General features: G+C 36.5%; 1 long non-coding RNA gene across 1 annotated transcript; it reads right to left on the reverse strand.

The window, feature by feature from the left end:
* Positions 1-653: 653 nt before the first annotated feature.
* Positions 654-4,004, reverse strand: LOC124888497. The gene is made up of 3 exons (XR_007046795.1): positions 3,859-4,004; positions 2,618-3,725; positions 654-1,134 (listed from the first exon to the last, which is right to left on the reverse strand). It is a non-coding gene; the product is annotated as an uncharacterized LOC124888497 (long non-coding RNA).
* Between the last annotated feature and the right edge of the window lie 18,841 nt (positions 4,005-22,845).

The raw sequence follows: 22,845 nt of genomic DNA on the forward strand, positions 1-22,845 counted from the left end.
CAAGTAGTAATGTGGCATCAAGAAAGCCCAAGTATCTATCTCTCTAGGACTTGCATTCACCGCCTATCCAATTCTAGTTTAATGATTGAGAAAAAGTAAACAAGGAGGTTTAAGAATTGTAAACTAAAAATAAACTAAACTAATGCAGAAAAAGTTAATGATTTTGGACAATCAAAGGATAAACATCCAGTATTAAGGTTTACGAAAAATCATACTACATTATTGAACTTCATTTATTAAAGTTCTTATTGTGGTTGTTGATTTGTAGGGTTAATTGCATGATCATGGTTTCATAACATCTAATCCTTTACCTAAGTTGACCCTTACAACTACATCGTTGAGCGGGAATGTAATAGTCCATTTAAGTTCTTTAAAGTTATCATCCTACGTGTGAATCAAGTAAGGCATCTAAGAATATCCCTGTCCTAGATACTAATTCAAATTCCTTATTTTATAAAGAAACAATAACTAGACTTTGCTTATTCCCATGTTCTATCTCCCTATTCCCTTTGCCGAGATCACAAGGTTGATTATTGATGTATTTTAAGGATAGCTAATCCTTAAAATAGTTAAAACAAGAATAAGCAAACAACCGATAATCAAAAGCAAATTAACAAACTTAATTCAAAAAGAAAGTAATCAGGATCGTTTCCTTAACCCCAAATAGGAGTTTTAGCCTTTAATGAAAATATTCATCATTTAATTCCTTGGAATGATGATACAAACCGTGAAAGAAACTAAAATAAAAGAATGATAAAAAATACTAAAAAGAAGTTGTGTAGCCCCTAATATCTTCCAAGGATGTATAAAAGTTAGTAAAAAAACATGAATAATGTCCTATTTATAGTGGAAGAAATAGCCCATGCCTTGTTGAACAAGGAAATAGTTTCTGGTCGTCTGCGAACCCAGTGACACGCTGGTCACTGTTTTAGGTGCCTTATAAATCCATTAATGTGTTTCATGTGCCAAGAATCTTTCTCACACGTCCACACTCTCCCAATACTTTTCAGGTATCCAAATTAGCATTTAGCTGCATTTTGTGCTTCCATGATCCATTCCAATCCTTTTGAGTTATTTCCACTTAATTTGAAGCTTGTAATTCCTTCATATATCATCTTCCATTAAAAAAGCACCCTATAGAATTAAACACAAAAATTTAGAGCTCAAAATAACACAACATCCTCAACAATGAACTAGAAACATGAGCTAATCATATGCTAAATTCACATTGAGGTTTAACTTATGTTTTGACTCTTTTCTTGATTCAATTGACCCTTGAACATTATAAATAAGTTTTTTCACATATAAATATGTAATAACAACCTTATTAACTCAGTGAAACACATCAGAACCCAACACAATAGACTATAAAAAGACCTAGCTCAAGATAGTTACACTAGTTTTCTCGGTTGAACTCTAAATGCTCAAATTGTATCAAAACTTATGTGAATCAACCATTAAATATTTTAAACACATTCTTGGACAGATAAATGCTCGTTTATATTATTTTTAATGCATATAGCATAAGAATACCCCTCAAAATAAGGCTAAATAAGCCAGAATAGTAGTGCTACAATGCATAAATATACCCAACATCATGTTGACACAATCTCCTATTTTGTTGATTAATACCTATGAGTAATAAATTACAGACCTTTATTAGTATTATCATACCCAAAAGTATGCTATATTGATCAAAAAACTCATGTGGTAGTGTTATAGAAGGTTCTGGGGTGATAAATGGTTATGAAGTAATTTTGGTTTCTGGAAACATTGATCTTAGGTATGGTGATCGCGGTGCGACAATCACGGTCATCGAGACCATGATAACGGTATTTGAGACCATAGTCAACATTCTGTATATCACTCACAACAAATTATTTAACTATAACTTTATGTTCTCACTAGGCAAATAAACATCATAATTAGAGAACTTAAGCCTAGGATATGTTATAATAGCCCCAAACTCAAAGAATTCACATTGAACTCATTGTGGAATTGAATCAAACACATGGTTTACATGTCTAGGTCTACAATTTTAGGCCTAATACTTGGTACTCATGACTTTCCCATTGGTGTGTACACTAACTACAATAGCTAATCACTGCAATTCTCATAATCAAATATGCCTTTTGTGTTAAAAATAATACTTTAGGGCTTTACCTAATCTACAAGTTCTGAGCATAAAATTTTATTAAAAATAAGGGAATTGAGACAACATACCATGTTTGATGATGCATGTGGATTGAAATAACACTTGGATACTCAACATAATGCCAAAAATCTTGAGAGAATTTAAGAGAATTTATAAAAGGAGTATGTTAGGAAATGGAAGTAGGATAGTCATTAAAGCTGATTTAATCATGATCGTGGTCCTAGTTTCGTGATTAGAGAAACCTGACCACCGTCATTGCATTAGCATAGACCACAATCGCGGTAACTGACAAAAAAATTTAGGTTCTCTACACTTCCTTGTTTAGGCTAAACATGCCAATTTCACACATTCCATTTTTCAACTTCAATATACATTCGTCATAGCTCCACCTTTTGATGGATTATGCATGATCAAATGAAAAATAAAATTAGATCTATCATTCATGAATAAAAGGATACATACCATTTATTGTGGCGTGATAGGGTGCCTCCCATTGAGCACTTAGTTTAACGTCTTAGCACGAGGCCTCCTCTACTTGCTTTTATGCTTCAACTTAGAAGATTTAAATCTCCGTCCGAACTTTCTTCGCTAGGATATGAGCGACAGTGGGATGGAAGATTCGGATCTTCCAAGATAAAACTTGGAAGATGTGAAGAAATGATGAAAAAGTTTTGATCTCACCATTTTGAATACTTGAACCTTTTACCCAATTTAACATTGACTTTTTGGTTTGGATCCTTGGTTAAAAGTGAGGATATCAATAGGACACTAGTTTCACATCAGAATTTTAAATCATTAGCCATTGATGGTAGGTCTTCTATATAATGTTTCGGAGTGTCAAGATAATTCCTCATCTTTTTTTCTCTTCATGCTCTCAAAATGGTGCAAAAATGTTGACGGGAATGATGGAAAATCTGGTGAAGAAAGGGGACTTAACATCCAAAGTGGTTACTTGTCCTCTTGAGAAACTACCACTTATGATGTACAAGACCACTAAAGCAATCCTAAATAAGGGTATGGGTACTGGTAACATGGTCTTCTGTCCTCCAAAGTGGTGCCCCTCAAGTGACCCCATTATCGCTAAAGTTATCCTTAGCCAAATGGCAAAGCAGTGTAAAGCTACTCATGGGCGCTAAAATTCTTGTTGCAAAATCGGCACCATGACTTCTAAAGCTCTCACACTAGATATAAGGGACCAAATTTTTGCTATGTAAAAAAATAAACTTTGAACAGGTGCTTGAGATTCATTCACAACCCTATGTGAGGTAATGAACTATTCTACCATACCAAATTTGACTATCTTGAGTCAATAGAACCATAAAAAATTTCATTTGAGGTCTTTTAGACTAAATTTGGGCCTCACACCTATAGTTCTATTTTGCATATAATCTATCCAAAATCCAAAAGTTAAGCCAAAAGCCTCAGGACCTAAGTAAATGGTCCCTTTAAACTTAAATCAATATTTTAAGGCTGATGACACTGTCAAAATTCTCATTCAAAGTCACTTATTAGGTGTTCTGGTCCGACACCAATTCCACAATAACGAAAGCTCCAAAATAAGAAAGTGATCCTGAAATACAAATTAATAATCTGATAACCAAATTGATTATTTCGACATGTTTCAAATAACCTTTATTCACTGTGAGAAAGCTCAAACATTGAAAATGAATTGGAATTGAAGAAGTAACCTAGAGGGTCATTACCTTGCTTAAGCAACACATGGGGACTACTGAATACCTTTCTCCACCAAAAATTCCCATTTGTTTTTCACTATTTTTTGACTTTTGAGAGCCTAAAGAGAGGAAAAGGTGGATTATCATCCATTGAAGTTAAGGTAACTAGACTAACATTCCTTGGTCAATTTTCATTATTTACCCATCAATTTCCATCCTATTTTATGGTAAATTCTTAGTTATTAAGTTTTTTACATCCATAGATCCTAGGGGCTTATTTGGGCCCCAATTTATGCACCATTTATGCTTAACCTTTGATCATACAATACTTGTATTATGAGGGAACTTGTGATAGATTTAATTTTTAATCCCATTTTTGGGACCCGCAAGCCCGTTCTTGATCCAAATATTGACCAACCTTTTATATTTCTATATTGGTTTTGTTTTACTCATAAATATGTGTAGATTACTATTTTAATACAATGGTGGAATTTTATGATCGTGGAGCATAGACAGATGATATGTGGACGATCAAGTATATGCAATTATACATCGACATAGGCTTTGGTCCACTCTTCTTTATAATACAGTATATGGGTAGTATACCATAAATTTTCCTAAATTATGAGTTTTGAGATAGAAGGATAAACCGACCCTTAAGATAAAATAGGTAATATGGTGATAAAAGCACATCAACTTTGATTCTAAGTATGTTACCAATAGATGATGCTAAGTATCCTTTAGTCTATGGCTTATTACTTGACCTAGTGGACTATCATTATTATTTGGATTATGGTATAATTGCTATACTAGTTATTTGCTACTAGGCTTGAGGTTGTGGTTACAATAATAGTTGGACTTTAGGTGAGTATTTTATCTTTTTAAAGGATTGTTTAGTCTATGGACGCTTGGATACTTTTGATTATATTGTTTTGATACTTGTGATGGCATGCATAATTTATGGTACATTTATGCTTACTTAGAGGTATGCATCAAACTAAAGCTTTGTTTTACTACTATTTTACTAAAAATGTATTTATTCCCACTCGTCATTTTAAAGTGGATTCTTTCATAGTGGGAATAATAGTAGCTTAATGGATGATTTATAATCTTTGGAACTAAAAATGATGTTTTTGAAATTTGACCAAGATAGATTCTATTGCATGGTTTTATCACTATTCTTTACTTTGGTCATGAGAGATTTTGACCCTTTCTATTATTATATAATGACAGTCTCAGAGTTGACCCTATAAATTTATTTACTGACTTACACTTTTAGCAATGATTTGAGTCCACGCATCTAAAAAATATACATTTCTCTAGTAAAGGATGGACGAGATTGTTGATGGTAATGATGATAATTATTGGAAATTCTTCATTGTGACCAGGTTAGGATATACAAATACTCTCATAACCCTTGGGGACCCTTCATACATAAACCATTTTTCCAAAAAAGAGAGTTCATCGTAGGTCTTTCCTTTGCAAGCCCTCAAGTGAGAACAGGTGTATAAACTATGTAAATTATTCCACTTAGATTAGTCATGGTATTATGGATTTACTTTGTATTTATTAATGCATATTCATCATCTATCACTAATATTCATCTATCACTAATATATTATTTAGCTCGTATATCAATCATCCTTATGGGGAGTTGCATAGATATAGGTTATAATTTTTTTATGCTGAGTATTGATAAAAACTTTTGGTTTTTAATTCCCAATTAGGTATTTTTTTATCTAGACTAGTCGATTACTATGTTATTATTATTATTATGGTTTGTCCGTGATAGGCTGATTATAGACTTGTACTGATATTTGCGGTATTATTATGATCATTTTTATTTTTATAATATTGTACATTATAGATAGTGTAATCATTGATAGATACTCAACTATAGGCTCGATAATGTTAGTGCTATCCTTTTTACTTGGTTTGGATTTCCTATAGAGGTCACATTGACAACATAAGGTTGTACCATTGAGTTTGTCTAGTTTTCCTGCATATCCATATATACATATATAGCAATGGTATTATAGTGTATCTCTCTCTTACCGTGTTTATCACATCGTGTATGCATTGCTTGTCCTTGTATAAAACTATATATCCATCTTTTACTAATTATTTTTATATTGGCCAGTGATATGTGGTTTAATGATTTATTCTTCAGTAAGGATAGAGTAAGTTAGTTTATCCTTATTGCTTCTTTAGGCTAATTTTCATAAATAGTTGCATGTATTTTTTATTCCATCTTTGCATGCTAATTATAATTACATTATCCATGGAGGTCAATTGATAGTTTCTTACTGAGTACCACATATTTTCTACTCATAAAACCCTACTGCAACCTACAAATCATAGTAATAGTTTTTGTCGTTGTTGTGTGCATCATGCAGAGTACCTATGGATCAAAGATTTTGGGTGAGCTTCTAAAGTTTGAAGCATTTGTTCTCTCCTTCTTATGGTTAACATTGGCCTCTATATTATATTCAGAGATGATTTAGTGTTTGACCTTATTCACTTATTATATTAGAATCTCTTATACAGATTCCACAAGGTTTGGGGACTACCAAATATGTATAGGCTTTTATTAGATTTATTCTACATTTCTCCTCTATTTTATTGGATAGTTCCTTACTAGCAGCTCTGGACTATGGGTCAGTTTACCTATATGTTGGTTATAGTAGGTGCTATCATGACCTATTAAATTAGGTTGTGACAAATAGTCAGAACTTAGGTTTACCGATGTGTTGGTACAAGAAATAAGTGTCTTGTGAATTATTCAAAAGAAGTCGATATCTTACCTTTACAGGGTATAGATTATTCTTAGGAAATTCTATTCTTGACTTCTTGTCACGTGTCCATATTTTTATAAGACTCTAATAGATTCTTTAACTTTATTTTGTTCTAGATGAATGATACAAGGTTACTGATAAATATGGATGGGGATTTGGTATGTTTTGTGAGCTTCAATGTATCTTAGACTAAAGAGTTTGAGGTTAATATTGAAGATCTTTAATGACAGCAAGTGGATTTGGAGATAGCCTAAGATTTGGCAAAGTTCTTTACCACTTTAGCCTATAAATATTTAGCTCTAGAGATTCTAAAAATTTTAATAGATAACTTAAAATAAGAGAGGAGGTTTGATTTATTAAGGAGTTCTCGAGCCAGTGTTGCATTTATTGGTGTTCATTAGGGATCCTTATTAGTTCCAAAATATGAGATTGGGATTCTTAAATGGGCCAGATTTACTTTTATGCTATATACTTCAGAGCATGAGATGGTTCAAGGATTTGATAGAGGATTAGTCTTTCCATTCCATTTGGAATTGATCATTTGATAGCAGCTAGATCTTCATTCCCACAGGTTGTTTATCATACAAGGGAAACAATTACAGTATGTATTTAAACTTATAGAGGTAGTGGTAAGATGCTTTTACATCAGCACAGTGCTATTGGTATTAAAACTGGGAGTAGCAATCCTCCTAATGGAGATCAAATTGCTTGGTCAGCTAGTTGGGGTGAGCTTGTATTTCTCATCAGTTTAGAGCTTCAAGAGTTTATTATAACTATACATAGACTGATCACTAGTCAAGAGTGTCCCAAGCATGAGATTATTAACCATTCAACTCATCTAAATAATTCTTATTATATCATGGTACCTTATGTTAAAGGCAGTGAACTTAGTATATTGGTTAGTAAATCAGATTCTCAATTTGTTTTGGACCCACCCATATTTATTCTCTCACAATATCAGGCATGTGACTTCAGATTCAACTTTTATTAGTACACCTTTTATTTCCTGTCTTACCTCTTCATTTAAGTACATAAGTTTTTTCATACCTATCTATGATTATGTGACTTGGTAAGATTATGTTTATTTTTATATGCATAGGTTTAGAATTCATGATTATGTGAAAACCCCTATAGATAATATCATTTAGTAGTAGATACAGTGGATAAGTGTTGATAGTTTCTTAGGGGTATAGCATTTGAATTTGAGTCCCATTTACTGTGGCATATTGGTCTTCTTATGAACCTAGATTTTTACTTGTTATTAATTTTCATTTTTGGTATGACCTACTCCTCAAACGTATATTTATATTGCTATTCTTACTATTTTCATAGTTAGCTGTTTATAAATCTTTGTAGATAGAAGATAAGATTAGAAGATTAGACTGGCATTATATGGTTACAAATCCCTTCCCTGCAATCCTTATTCATTGCCCAAGGTGGCTATCCCATTTGTATGGTTTTGCTTATTTTAGAAAGGTGAAGTTTGACATTTTTCCTCTTCAGTTAGTGATGTATGAGTGGTTCATGTGACACGAACCACTCTGGGGACTTGTCGTAATAGGCATCCCAAGTCCAACCAGGACCGGAGACTACCCCCATTACCTAATCCAACCTCCAGCCGCCTTCTCTAAGTTGGATGAATTCCGAGCGTGTAACAAAATAGTGTAACATCTCACATAAAGACTCTCTGAATAGATCACAACTGTGACAAACCGAACAGAGTTCGACAAGCCCATACCAATAATCCAACCCTACCGAACAAGGGCATAAACCAAGCCATACCAAGGATATTCCAAAACATAATATAATTAATCCCAAAATGAAACAGGATAGAACAACCAACAATATTGTCCAATGATGTCAACCTCCCAACTAATTCCAATGCCAAGGTCGACACCTATACCAATCCTGCCCAGTCTAACCCATAGATGTACCACAAAGCTTGTAACCTAAAGAGTAATGAAATCTGGTTGGGAAATGCCCCCAACCATAGTCAAAACCTATGTCCAAAATAAAGTCAAAATGTCTAGAAATATCCTTAAAATGAAATGATGGCTTCCAAAAGGATGGAAGCTCAATAATTCAGTCCAAATGCTGATCCCGAGTCAATTACTAAGTAAAAGGAGTAGAACGGCCAGCTCCTGCATAGCATGGGTATACAAACACTAGTATATGGGGTTAGCGAGTGACCGCTAGCATGATCTTAAGGTAAGGATAAAATAATTCCATTTATAAAACCAAGTAAAACCATTCATATGAACACAACCATACATATATATATAACCATATCGGGAAAAAGGTCCTAGTTTAGTATGCCTTTAAAACCATTACCTGGGTTGTGTAGCTTTGTTGTCCTAAACCACCCACGGGTGATATGGGTTCAGCTCCCCCTACTGACACAGCCCTAGTGCGTGTAGCTGCACGACCATGGATGTATCCTATGTGATGGCTAGTACATCCCCAAAATAAGTTGTGACATTATAACACAGCCACAAAGACTAACCTCATATCAACAAATATGAGTTTTAATTTTTGGTCCCCCCAGGACCTCCACCTTCCACAGCTTAGGTACACCTCTCGCCATTATTGCCTAATTAGAACAAATTATATAATAGCAAAACCATTATCCATTTTTTAACCAAGGCCATTGATATTGGTATTGTCATACCAACCCTGACTTGCAAGTATAATCCATAGCCAACTATTTATAGGTGTAATGGAAATTTGAAGTTCCCTTCAATTTACCATATTAAACCACTTGGGAGACTTTGTGTTCCCCACAAGAATATAAATTAGCCTTTTGTCAAACACATTGTGGGCATAATATGACCAAAACCAATTACAATTACTATTGAACCATTCCCATGCCGATCCAATTATCCAAAAACACCATCAATGCATATACAAGCATAATTAAAACCATGGGAAAATATAACCAACCATTAAACATCAAAAAAACCCAAATCATATTTGAAACTCAAAATCATAGAGTCGATGAATTCATAAAAATATTCATAAAAACATTCCTTTAGTTAGAATTAACAATGAGGGAAGAGAACATGACTTAAACCAAGATGATGACAGAAAGAAATCACTAAGACAAACCCTAAATTGATTCTTTAGTTGAAACCCTAGATCTTTTTGCCAAAAAGCTCTTAAGACAATTATGGAGTGTTTTAGAAGAGTTTCTAAGTTTTAATGAATGGAATAATAGGGTAAATAACCTCCCAGATAGGTTAGAATTCGTGGGACCCTATTAGGAAAAGTGGGGAAATATCCAGAATACCCCTACATAAGTTGCACCAAAATTCCATCATAGGGATACGATTGATCCTCTCGAGTCGTCACCTTCAAAAATGACCGGCATCCACAACTCATATCCTGAACTGCCACCCTTGGTCCAAATACTGTCGCATATACGAATCATCCAACAATGTCGTAACCACAACATATGATTTATATCCATGACCCATATCCCTAGCAGAATGAAATACCAGGAGAATTGAACACTGCCTACAAAATGAGTCCCTGGTATAATTCTTACCCTGGTTTATAGCTCATGGTGAGATACGCGTACTCAGATCCAACCTAAATAACCAATTCTAAGATTAAGTTAAAGAATCAAAGGATACGTAAGTACCGGTATGACTCATACCCCTAAGTCGAATCCATTCTAGTAATAAAAATCCATCTCACCAACCAATACTGGTTAGTATATGATCGGACCATACCATCCGTACCCTAAAAAATGGCTCATACCCATGAGACTTATTAGGTTCAGAGATCCAATTTCCAGGAAATTTTGAAAGGTTTAAAAACAAAAGTGTTTTAGTCTCCCCCACTAGGAACATTCATCCCCCAATGACGACTAAGGTAGGGGCAAGTACTCGCATGAGTTATTTGCATTATCTTATCAAATATATCCCCAATCTTTATCAAAGTTCGAAAGAATATAGGCAAAAATATTAATCGTTCCTTTAATCAAACTTAGAAAATAAAGATGTGTGGAGGAAACATATCTTTCGCATGAATCCTAGGAGAAAAAAATAAATGCGGATATTTAGACATCATGTCCTCTTCCTTTCCCCATATAGCTTCTTTCACCTTATGGTTCCGCCAAAGAACCTTAACCAAAGCCATATCCTTAGTTCGCAACAAACGAACATGCCTATCAAAGATCTCAACCAGAACCTCTTCATAAGACAAAGAATTAGTGAAACCCAATCCTTCCATAGAAACAATCGAAGAAGGATCACCAATACACTTCCTCAACATGGAAAAATGAAAGACTGGATGAACTAAGCTAAAGGTACAAGGAAACTCTAAGTAATAAGCAACATTATCAAGTCATTGAAAAATTTCATAAGGACCCATATATTGGGAACTGAGTGTTACCTTCTCGCCAAATAGCACTACTCTATTCATGGGAGTTACCTTGAGGAAAACCATATCCCCACCCTCACACTCCAATTCTCTACTCCTAACATTCGCATAGGAATTTTTGAAACTTTGGAAGTATTAAGCCTCTCCCAAATCACCTTCACCTTTTCCATAGCCTGGTAAACTAAGTCGAGACCAAACATGTTTGCCTCACTAAGCTCCAACTAACCAAAGGAAATCTACACCTCCTACCATACAATGCCTCAAATGGGGCCACAAAAATACTAGAATGATATCTAATGTTGTAAGAAAACTCACCTAAAGGTAGTTTGTTAACCTAATAGCCATCATTATCAATCACAATGGCCTGAAGCATATAATCCAATGTCTGAATAGTTTTTTCTTCTTGCCTATCCATCTACGAATGAAAAGCAGTGCTTAAACTCACCTTGGCCCCCAACCCTTTTTGAAAAGACCAATTGAAGTGACACATAAATGCCATGCCACAATAAAAAATAATCAAAACAGGCACCATATGTACCTTCACAATTTCTTGATGATATAGCTTCACATAATCCTACGTCAAGAAGGTAGTCAACATTTGCAAAATTTGAGCGGACTTAGTCATCCGATACACAATGATCCAAATTGAATAATACTGCCTCCGAGACCAAGGAAGAGTGATAATAAAGTCCATGTTGATCACTTCCTACTTCTATTTAGGAAAATTGATTTCTTGATAAACCCTCCTGGCCTCATGTGCTCACCTTTAACCTATTGACACACCATGCACTTGCCCACAAAATGTGCCACATCCCTCTTCATACCATTCCGCCATTAGATCTCCTTGAGATCATGATATATATTGGACTAGCCGAGATAAACAACATAGCACGACATATGTACCTTAGCCAAAACCCTTTTTTGTAACTCGTCGATATCAGGACCACAAAACCTCTCTCGTACTATAAAATACCATAACAAATGATCTTAAATAACACTACCCTTTGCCCACCAATATCACTATTGATTTTCACCAAGATAGGATCTATCACTTGCTTTTCCTTAATCTCTGCACCATGAGATAATCGAATAACTTCTTGCACTACCACAGCACCATCCTTGGAGTAAAAGATGCAAACTCCAAGATTAGCCAAGCGGTGAATATCCTTCACCAATTCCCACTTTTTTCTTCCACATGGATAACCTTCTAAGAGCACTAGCAACCATATTAGCCTTACTTGGGTGATAGTGAAGACTCAAATGATAATCTTTGAGAAACTCAAGCTATCTCCTCTACCTGAGAGTAGGCTCTTTCTTAGTGAACACATACTATAGACTTATAATAAAAAAAATTATCCATGTTAACACCATACAAATAATTCCACCATATTTTCAAAGCAAACACATTTGCCAAAATCTTAAAATTGTTAGTACGATAATTCCACTCATACACCTTCAACTGCCTGGAAGCTTAGGAAATCACCTTCCATTGCTACATCAACACACAACCTAGACCTACCCGAGATACACATAATAAACCATGAAACGATCATTGCCTTTCAGTAATGTCTGAATTAGAGTCAAAGTTAACTTATTTTAACTTCTCAAAATTCCCTTCACAAGCATCTGACTAAGAAAATATGACCTTCTTCTGAGTTATACTAGTCAAAAGAGTAGTTATCTATGAAAGGCTTTCCATAAACCACATATAATACCTAACTAAAACCAAGAAACTCCAAATATCAGATAGATTCGTAGTTCTATGCCACCTCTTTACAACAACAACCTTCTACAGGTCCACCATGATCCCTTCACTAAAAATTATATGACTCAAGAAAGTTATAACATTCAGCCAAAACTCACACTTGGAGAACTTGTCATACAACTATTTTTCCTTTAAGGTCTGCAACACCACATGAAGGTGATTAGAATTATCCACCTCACTCTTTGCATAAACTAAAATATCATTAATAAGCACAAAAATGAAGATATTAAATATTGATGAAAAAATTTGTTCATCATATCCATCAATACCACTAGAGCATTAGTCAACTCAAATAACATCACCAAGAACTCAAAGTGTCATGTATGAAAAGACATCTTAGGGATACCCACCTCCCTACTCATTAGTTGATAGTACCCATGTTGAAGATTAATCTTTGAAAAGAACTAGGCACCTTGAAACTAGTCAAATAGATCATCTAGCCTTGGTAGAGGATATTTGTTCTTGACATTTACCTTATTCAAGTTCCTATAGTTAATGCCCATCCAAAGGGAACCATCTTTTTTTAGCACAAATAACACCGATGCACCCCAAGGAGATACAATAGTATGAATAAATTTCTTATCCCGAAGATCCTTAAGTTACTCCTCGTATTTTCTTAACTCAGCTGGAGTCATTCTATACAGAGGAATAAATATTAGATGAGGGTCTATGTAACACCCCGATTTACTAAACTAGAATGCTACATGATGCTCATGACTTCGAGGAACCACAAGCTAACCCATGACTGATATCTGTACCTATTTACTACAAATCATAATATAATAATGTGGAATACATAGAACAATGAGGCTATAAGGTTCAATTGAATACAATCATGTGGGTGAAAATACCCTAAATAACTCAATCTGAACGTTAATCTAAACATAAATTTGAAAGCCTCTAAACTATCTGAATAAGGAGTTGAAGGAACATGTCTCCAACTAACTCTGTAAAATTGAACTGAAGAATTAAATAAATGAATCAAACCATATTGTCCTCGAATCAATGAGGACTCACTGTGTCTTTGCGACTGGAATATTGCCGTTACTGCTGGGCTGGAGCTCGTGTTTCGAAACCTATGGTGTAACATAAAAAGAAAGTACCATAGTGCAAATACGTCAGTACAACTAAAGTACTGAGCATACAAGGAAGGTAGGCTGAATATAAAGGGATTCATGCATGAACAACACTGACTGACTAATATGAATATGGGAGTGCAAACAAACATATACAGAAATTGAGGCGTGAATACGTGATAGCATGACCTTTAAGCTAATACATGGTTTACTAATAACTGTCATGACTGATACTGAAACTGATAACATTGGTGACTGTATCTGACAGTCGTATATATACTGAAATCTGAAGAATGCCCTGAGTTCTTTTATAGAGACTGATACTGAAACTGTGGGAAGTAGTATTTAACCGATATTCCCTATGTATACCATTATGGCTAATCTGGAGTCCAATCTCTGCCCCGACTGGAGTGGTGTCAATACCATGCCATGGTTAAGGACAGCCTATGAGTGACCCTTATCTGGCGGGTACTCAATGAGAATAGTGGGAACCCTAAACTGACGGGTTAAGCTACTTCATCAACCCTAATCTGAAGGGTTAAGATATCTCAACCTACGCTGGCTACATAGTTATGGAACACAAGGATGACTACTAAGAATCACACTCTAAACTGGCGGGTGAGTTCCCATCTTTGGGTTCACTCGGTGCTAACCTCTACTCCTATCTGGAGGGACTGAAAATGAATAACTAACTGTGCATGACTTAATCTTACTGAATTTCGTTGACTGGCAGAATACTACTAATATCTTACAACTTACTAAGATCATGAGGTTTTCCTGAGTCACATAACTGACTGAAGTGTATGGAATCATAGCTTAAGTTCAGATATCATAAAACATGACATGGCTCTAGGCACACAGCTATTGTTTTTGGGTACAAGTACCCCCATGACTCGATGGAAGGAAACTAACACACATATCATAAGAGTAGAGTCCATAATTTATAATATCATAAGTAGGGATCTCATACTAAGCATGGTTATCAACCATGTATTGCATGGAAAGGATTTCATATCATATGGAAGTACTTGCACAATCTTAATATCATGTTCATTGCATAATCATTGGCAACCCATACCAATATCATGGAAGTTCATATGGATTGCATGGTTATCATACATCTTGTTCATAAGTAGGATTTACAAGTAAACATAGCATAATCTCATAAGAATAGTTCACGAGTATTCCAACAACATTTACAAGGCACATTATCAACATAGAAGTCATTCGAACATAAAGGCATATCATGAATCCTTCACTTAGTCACGACTTAGCTATATTGCATGATTTCTAGTTTCTTAGGCATTTTATCAAACACCTTACATGAACATCTTAAGCATAGGTGAAATCATCAAATTATACATCATGAACAACCAAATTTACATGTTTTCAACTCATATGATATCATGAAATTCAAAAAAACATATAGAAATTCCATCTTGGGAATCACCCAATATCAACAAGATGATCATCAACACCCAACAATATAGAAATCATACTTTATAATGAAAAAAAGGGTTTTTGAGCTTTATGGATGAAAGGGATCCATAAATCAACTCACGCATACCTTAGAAGGAAGATTCTTGATGATTGACGTAGGAATTTCCTTGAAATTAGATCTTCAAGCTTAGTTATGCAACCCTAGTTGATTTTCTCTTTTAGTGCTGCTAGATGATGAGCTTTGAGATGATAATAGGATTGTAATATGTTTAAAAGCTATATATCTCATAGGGTTAAGTTTAAGGACATGTAAGGAGTGTTAAAAGACTTAAATACCCTTGAAATAACTCAAAACTGAGTGTTTTTGGCACATGTAACTGCCTTAGGCGGTGCCCAAGTGATTACCTAAGCTAGGTTACGTGGCGCCTAACCAATCGTCTATGCTTGGGTTGGGCGGCGCCTAACCAATCGCCTATCCTTATTGTCTATCATGAAAATGGGCATAAATTTTCGCTCGGGTATTGGATTAAGGCAAAATTGGTATCGCTGGAAAGCTAATGCGATTCTCTACAATTTGGTGAAATCAGCCAATAACACATTAACATCAAGTTATACTCATTCAAATATGACCTTTGCAAAAATGAACACTAAAACTTGATGGATTCAAAAACTCTTAGCTTGTATTACCATAAGTGACTCATATGAACATGCTTAATGCATCATAAGCTATCCTATCACTAGGATATTCATTGTAAGTCATGTACTCAAGTATGAGTCACAGGATAGAAGATTTTATATGTAGGAATACTTATTCACTTCCTAGATTAAAAACATGCGGGGTATTACAATATCTGCCCCTTGGGAACATTCGTCCTCGAATGAGAATTTACTGAGAAGGGATACAAGATAATAGAACCTGAACTGAGCATAAAGAACTGAAACATGATCTCTTGACTGACATGCTAAACATACTGAACTCGTACATATCTGATGCACGGACAACTGACACATGAATGTATGAATGAGTATGAAATGGTTAATAGGTACCAAGTTTATACTGGAAACATGAACGTGAAATTGAATAAGATTAAGGAGAACTGTAACCTTAAGCTTAATCTAAATTAGCGGGGAAGAGGTGAGGATACTTGGTAAGCATATCTTCTTCTACTTCCCAAGTAGCTCCCTCATGAGACTGATTTCTCTAAAGAACCTTAACTAGAGGGACTTCTTTGTTCCTCAATCTACGAGTCTGATAATCTAAGATTTTAACTAGAATCTCTTTATAGGAGAGGCTATTCTAAATGTCGATGCTCTGAATAGGGACAACAATTGTTGCATCACCTATGCACTTCTTTATCAAAGAGACATGGAAGACTGGATGGACTGAGGCTAGATCTGAAGGCAACTAAAGGTCATAAGCTACCTTGACGAAGCGACAAAGAATTTTGAAGGGACCGACATACCGGGGACTGAGTTTCCCTTTCTTGCCGAACCTCTTCACACCCTTCATGGGAGAGTCTTAAGATCAACATAGTCATTGAACTCGAACTCGAGATCCATTCTACGAACATCTACATAGGACTTCTGTCGGCTCTGAGTAGCCTGGAGTCTCTCTCTAATCAACTAAACTTTCTCTAAGGCGTCGAATACTAAGTCAGGACCTATGATTCAGGCCTCACTAACTTCAAACCAACCAATCATAGATCTACATCTCCTACTATAGAAAGCTTTGAATGGAGTTATCTGAATACTAGAATAATAGCTATTATTGTATGCAAACTAAATCAAAGGCAAATGGTCGTCCCAACTTCCCTTGAAGTCAATTGCATACGCCCTTAGCATATCTTTAAGAGTCTGAATAGTCCTCTCTTCTTGACCATCTTTCTGAGGATGAAATGTTGTGCTGAGATGGACTTGGGTACCGAGACCCTTTTCGAATGCTTTCCAAAAGTAAAAAGTGAACTGGGTACCTCCGTCTAAGATGATAGATAGTGGAACACCATGTAACCTGACTAACTCCCTGATATAGAGTTTGACATAATCCTCGGTAGAATAAGTAGTACGAATAGGAAGGAAATAACCTAACTTGGTCATTCTATCTATAATGACCCAGACTGACTCACGCTGATGAGGAGTTCTAGGCAAACCCATCACGAAGTCTATGTTAACTTCTTTCCATTTCCAAGTAGGAATGGTGAACTCTTACATGGAACCACTAGATTTCTGATGCTCTATCTTAACCTACTGATATGTAGAGCACTTAGCCACAAACTCTGCAACATCTTTCTTCATCCCACTCCACCAATAGATCTCCCGCATATTGTGGTATATGTTAGTGGCCCCTAGATGAATAGAGTACCGCACACCATGCGCTTCTACAAGTATTCACTGCCTCAATTCATCTACACCTGGAACACATAGACGACCCTGACAATGAAGAACACCATCTCCCCCTTAGGAGAAAACCTCAACTTTCTGATTCTTAACTGAATCTTTGAGCTACACAAGGCTAGGATCCCTGTCTTGTTTCTCTTTCACCTTAGAAACTAGAGATGACTCTGAACTACTATGAACACATACACCACCTCTGAAGAATCAACTAAGCAACGCCTAGTCAGGCAACTAGATGGATCTCCTGAGCCAGCTTTTTCTTACTATCCTCAATATGAGAAATACTACCCATGGAGAGTCGACTGAGAGCATCGGACACAACATTGGCCTTGCCCGAATGATAAAGAATACTCATGTCGTAATCCTTCAAGAGCTCTAACCACCTTCTCTGGAAAAAATTGAGATCTTTTTGGGAAAAGACATACTGGGGGCTTTTCTTGTCTGTGAAGACATCTACATGAACTATATAGAGATAATGCCTCCAAATCTTCAAGGTAAAAACTACCGCTGCTAACTCAAGATCATAAGTAGGATAATTCTTCTCATGTGGCTTTAACTCTCTGGAGGCATAGGCTATGACCTTACCATGCTGAATGAGGACACAACCTAAACCCATTCTAGATACATCATAATAGACTACAAAACCATCTGAACCATCTGGAATAGCTAGAACTGGAGCGGAGGTGAGTTGACGCTTCAACTCTTGAAAGTTCTTCTTGCATAAATCTGACCACTGAAACTTAATATTCTTCTGAGTCAATCTGGACATGGGATATGAAATAGAAGAAAATACCTCGACAAACGATCTATAATAGCCAGCCAAACCCAAGAAACTCCTAATATCTGATGGAGATATGGGTCTGGGCCAGTTTCTTACTGCCTTGGTTTTCTGAGGATCTACTCTAATTCCATCACTGGAAATAATATAGACAAGGAATGCTACTGATCTTAGCCAAAATTTGCACTTGCTAAACTTAGCAAATAACTGGTGATCCCTGAGAGTCTGAAGAACAATCCTGAGATGGTCTGCATGATCACGCTTTGTGCGAGAATAGACCAGAATATCATATATAAAGACTATGACAAACACGTCCAAGTACTGCTTGAACACACGGTTCATCAAATCCATAAAAGCTGTAGGGGCATTGGTAAGACCAAATGACATGACTAAAAATTTGAAGTAACCATATCGAGTACGGAAAGCTATCTTCGAAATGTCATATTCTGTAACTCTGAGCTGATGATAGCCTGATATGAGGTCTATCTTGGAGAAGTAACTGGCACCCTAAAGTTTGTTGAATAGATCATCAATCCTGGGAAGAGGATATCTATTCTTGACCGTGACCTTGTTGAGTTGACGGTAATCAATATACATCCTGAGAGAACCACCTTTCTTGCACACGAATAATACTGGCGCACCCTATGGGGAAACACTGGGTCTGATGAATCCCTTATCTAAGAGATCTTTCAACTGATCTTTCAGTTCCTTGAGTTCTTTTGGTGCCATTCTTTATGGCAGAATAGAAATAGGTTGAGTATCTTGAAGAAGGTCTATGCCGAATTCTATTTCCCTTTCGGGAGGAATACCTGGAAGATCTTCGAGAAAGACATCTGAGTATTCATTAACAACAGGGACTATTTTGAGGCTGGGATATTCAGAACTGGAATCTTTAACATGCACGAGATGATACACACACCCCTTAGAAATCATTTTCATTGCTCGAAGGAAGGAAATAAGTTGTCCCCTGAATGCCGAAATGCTACCCTTCCACTCTAGGACAGGCTCATTTGGGAACTAAAACTGAACTATCCAGTTTCTGCAGTCGACTGTGGCATAGTAGTAATAAAGAAAATCCATGCTGAGAATGACATCAAAATCAGTCATCTTTAACTCCACTAAATCTGCTGTCGAGGATTTCTGAGATATCATAACTGGGCAGTTCCTGTATACCCACCAGGATATGATGGTTTTACCCACTAGGGTAGAGACTGAGAAGGGCTCTGCTAGGACTTCAGGACTAATTTCGAAATTGCCTGCTATGTATGGAGTAACCAAAGACAAAGATGCACCTGGATCTAGCAAAGCATAAACATGAACATAGAAAATCAGTAACATACCAGTGACGACATCAGGCCTGATCCTATCGGGACTAAAGAACGTAGAGTCTGTTTGGGCATTGCCAACTGGTAGAACTGGAAATGGCACCCTACTAGTTTGGGTGACTGGACTGAGCTGTAGAATGATTTTGCTGACCTTGAAGACTTGACTACAGACACTACCTAATCCTGTGGCCTAGCTTGCCACAACCAAAATAGATATCACTACCGGCTCTGTAAATGCCCTTGTGGTTCTTACCACAAGTCTGACAAAAGAGATTCATTCGGGCACTGCTAACACTGCCTTTAGATTTAGATCCTAGCGCTTTGTCTCTATTGCCATGTCTGAACTTCGGTACTGGAGCGCTGGCAGAGAAAGGAGCTAGAACGACTGACATATAGTGAAACTGTGAACGGTTTTCTTCATCTGACTTGAGGTGAGAAAAGTTGAAATTACCTGACCTTTCTCTCTTTTTCTGCCTCTCCCTAGTCTTAAACTTTTACTCTTCTACTTGCTGGGATAGGGTCATGAGTTTGGCCAAGGTCATATCACCGATCAGCATCAAAGACCTACACTCATTTACCATGCTATCGTTGACCCCTGACACAAACTTGCTCATCTTAGCTCTATTGTCTGTAACCACATGAGGAGCATACCTGGCTAGCTAGTAAATCTAAGAGAATACTCCCTAACCGTCATATTCCCCTGCCTAAGGTTGATGAACTCAAGAACTTTTGCTTTCCTCAGCTTTTGGGAAAAAATCTGTCTAAGAAGGCTGTGACAAATTCCTTCCACTTGATAGGGCTTGTATCATCTAAACACTCAGACTTCCACTGTTTGTACCAATCATGAGCAATATATTGTAACTGGTAGGCGGCTAACTCAGCACTCTTAATAGAAGTAACACCCATGATGTCAATGACCTTATAGGCTTGGTCAATGAACTCTTGAGGGTCCTCATCAGGCTTAGATCCATGGAAAGATGGAGAGTTCATCCGGGTGAGGTCCCGAACCGTAGCTTCTTTGGGATTGGCCACTGGATTGGCTAGAATAACTAGTGGCCGTTCATTCTGTGTAGCCATGGACTAAACAAGTATGGTAACTGTGGCTCTAAACTCCGTATGGAAAATATGTCCGCCCAAAGGATCTTCGGGCTGAGAAGCTGACTGGTTTCTTCTCTTTGGGGCCATGGTCTGGAATAAGAGAAGAATGGATTAGACTGAGAGTTTAACTTGTGATTATGATCACTAGCATGACATGAGTAATGAAGAAAGAGGACTGTTCCTAAAACATCTTATAGCCTCCCGCACATAAATGTAGCGCACAACACACCCATGTACAAGACTCTACTAGATGCGGCTTTTACACTTCCTAGGACTTTATTGAACCTTAGGCTCTGATACCAAGTTTGTAACACCCCAATTCACTAAACCAAATTGCTACACTGTTCTTATGACCCCGAGGGACCACAAGCTAAGCCATGACTAATATCTATACCTGTATACTGCAAATCATGATACAATAATACGAAATATATAGAACTGTAAGGCCATAAGGTTCAACTGAATACAATCATGTGGGTAAAAATACCCAAAACAACTCAATCTGAATGTAAATCTGAACATAAATCTGAAAGGCTCTAGACTATCTGAATAACGATTTGAAGGAACACGTCTCGAACTAAATCCATAAAAATGAACTTAAAAAATAAATAAATCAAATCATATTGTCCTTGAATCAATGAGGACTCACTGTGTCTTAGCGACTGGAATGCTACTGCTACTGCTGGGTTGGAACTCGTGTCTCGGAACCTATGGTGTAACATGAAAAGAAAGCACCATAGCGTAAATTCATTAATACAACTGGAGTACTGAGTATACGAGGAAGGTAGGATGAACATAAAGGGTTTCATGCATGAACAACACTGACTAACTAATATAAACGTGGGAGTGCAAACACATATATATAGAAATTGGGACCATGAATACGTGATAGCATGACCTGTAAGCTATACATGGTTTACTGATAACTGTCATGACTGATATGAAACTGATAACATGGGCAACTGTATCTGACAGTCATGTATATACTGAAATCTGAAGAACGCCCTGACTTCTTTTATTGAGACTGATACTAAAATTGTGGGAAGTAGTGTTTAACCGATATGCCCCATGTATGCCGTTATGGATAAGATGGGGTCCAATATCTGCCCTGACTAGAGGGGTGTCAATACCATGCCACAGGTCAGGACAGCCTGTGAGTCACCCTTATCTAGCGGGTACTCAATGAGAATGGTGGGAACCCTAAACTGACGGGTTAAGCCACCTCATCAACCCCAATCTAACAAGTTATGATGTCTCAATCTACGCTGGCTACGTAGTTCTGGAACACATGGATGACTACTAAGAATCACACCCTGAACTGGCGGGTGAGTTCCCATCCTTGGTTCACTTGGTGCTAACCTCTACTCCCATCTGGAGGGACTGAACATGAATAACTGTCTGTGCATGACTTAATCTTACTGAATTCCATTGATTGACAGAATGTTACTGATATCTGACAACTGACTAATATCATGAGGTTTTCTTGAGTCATATGACTGACTGAAGTCTATGGAATCATAGCTTGAGTTTGGATATCATGAAACATGACATGGCTCTAGGCACACAACTATGGTTTTCGGGTACAAGTACCCCCAGGAATCGATGGAAGGAAACTGACACACATGACTGACTGGATCATAAGCGTAGAGTCCATAATTTATAATATCATAAGTAGGGATCTCATACTAAGCATAGTTATCAACCATGTATTGCATAGAAAGGATTTCATATTACATGGAAGTACTTGCACAATCTTAATATTATGTTCATTGAATAATCATATTGGCAACATCTACCAATAGCATGGAAGTTCATGTGGATTGCATGGCTATCATACATCTTGTTCATAAGTAGGATTTGCAAGTAAACATAACATAATATCAAAAGAATAGTTAATGAGCATTCCAACAACATTTACAAGGCATATTATCAACATAGAAGTCATTGGAAAGTAAGGGCATATCAT

This window comes from Capsicum annuum, chromosome 11 (genome assembly GCF_002878395.1).
Source record: "Capsicum annuum cultivar UCD-10X-F1 chromosome 11, UCD10Xv1.1, whole genome shotgun sequence".
Lineage (NCBI taxonomy): Eukaryota > Viridiplantae > Streptophyta > Magnoliopsida > Solanales > Solanaceae > Capsicum > Capsicum annuum.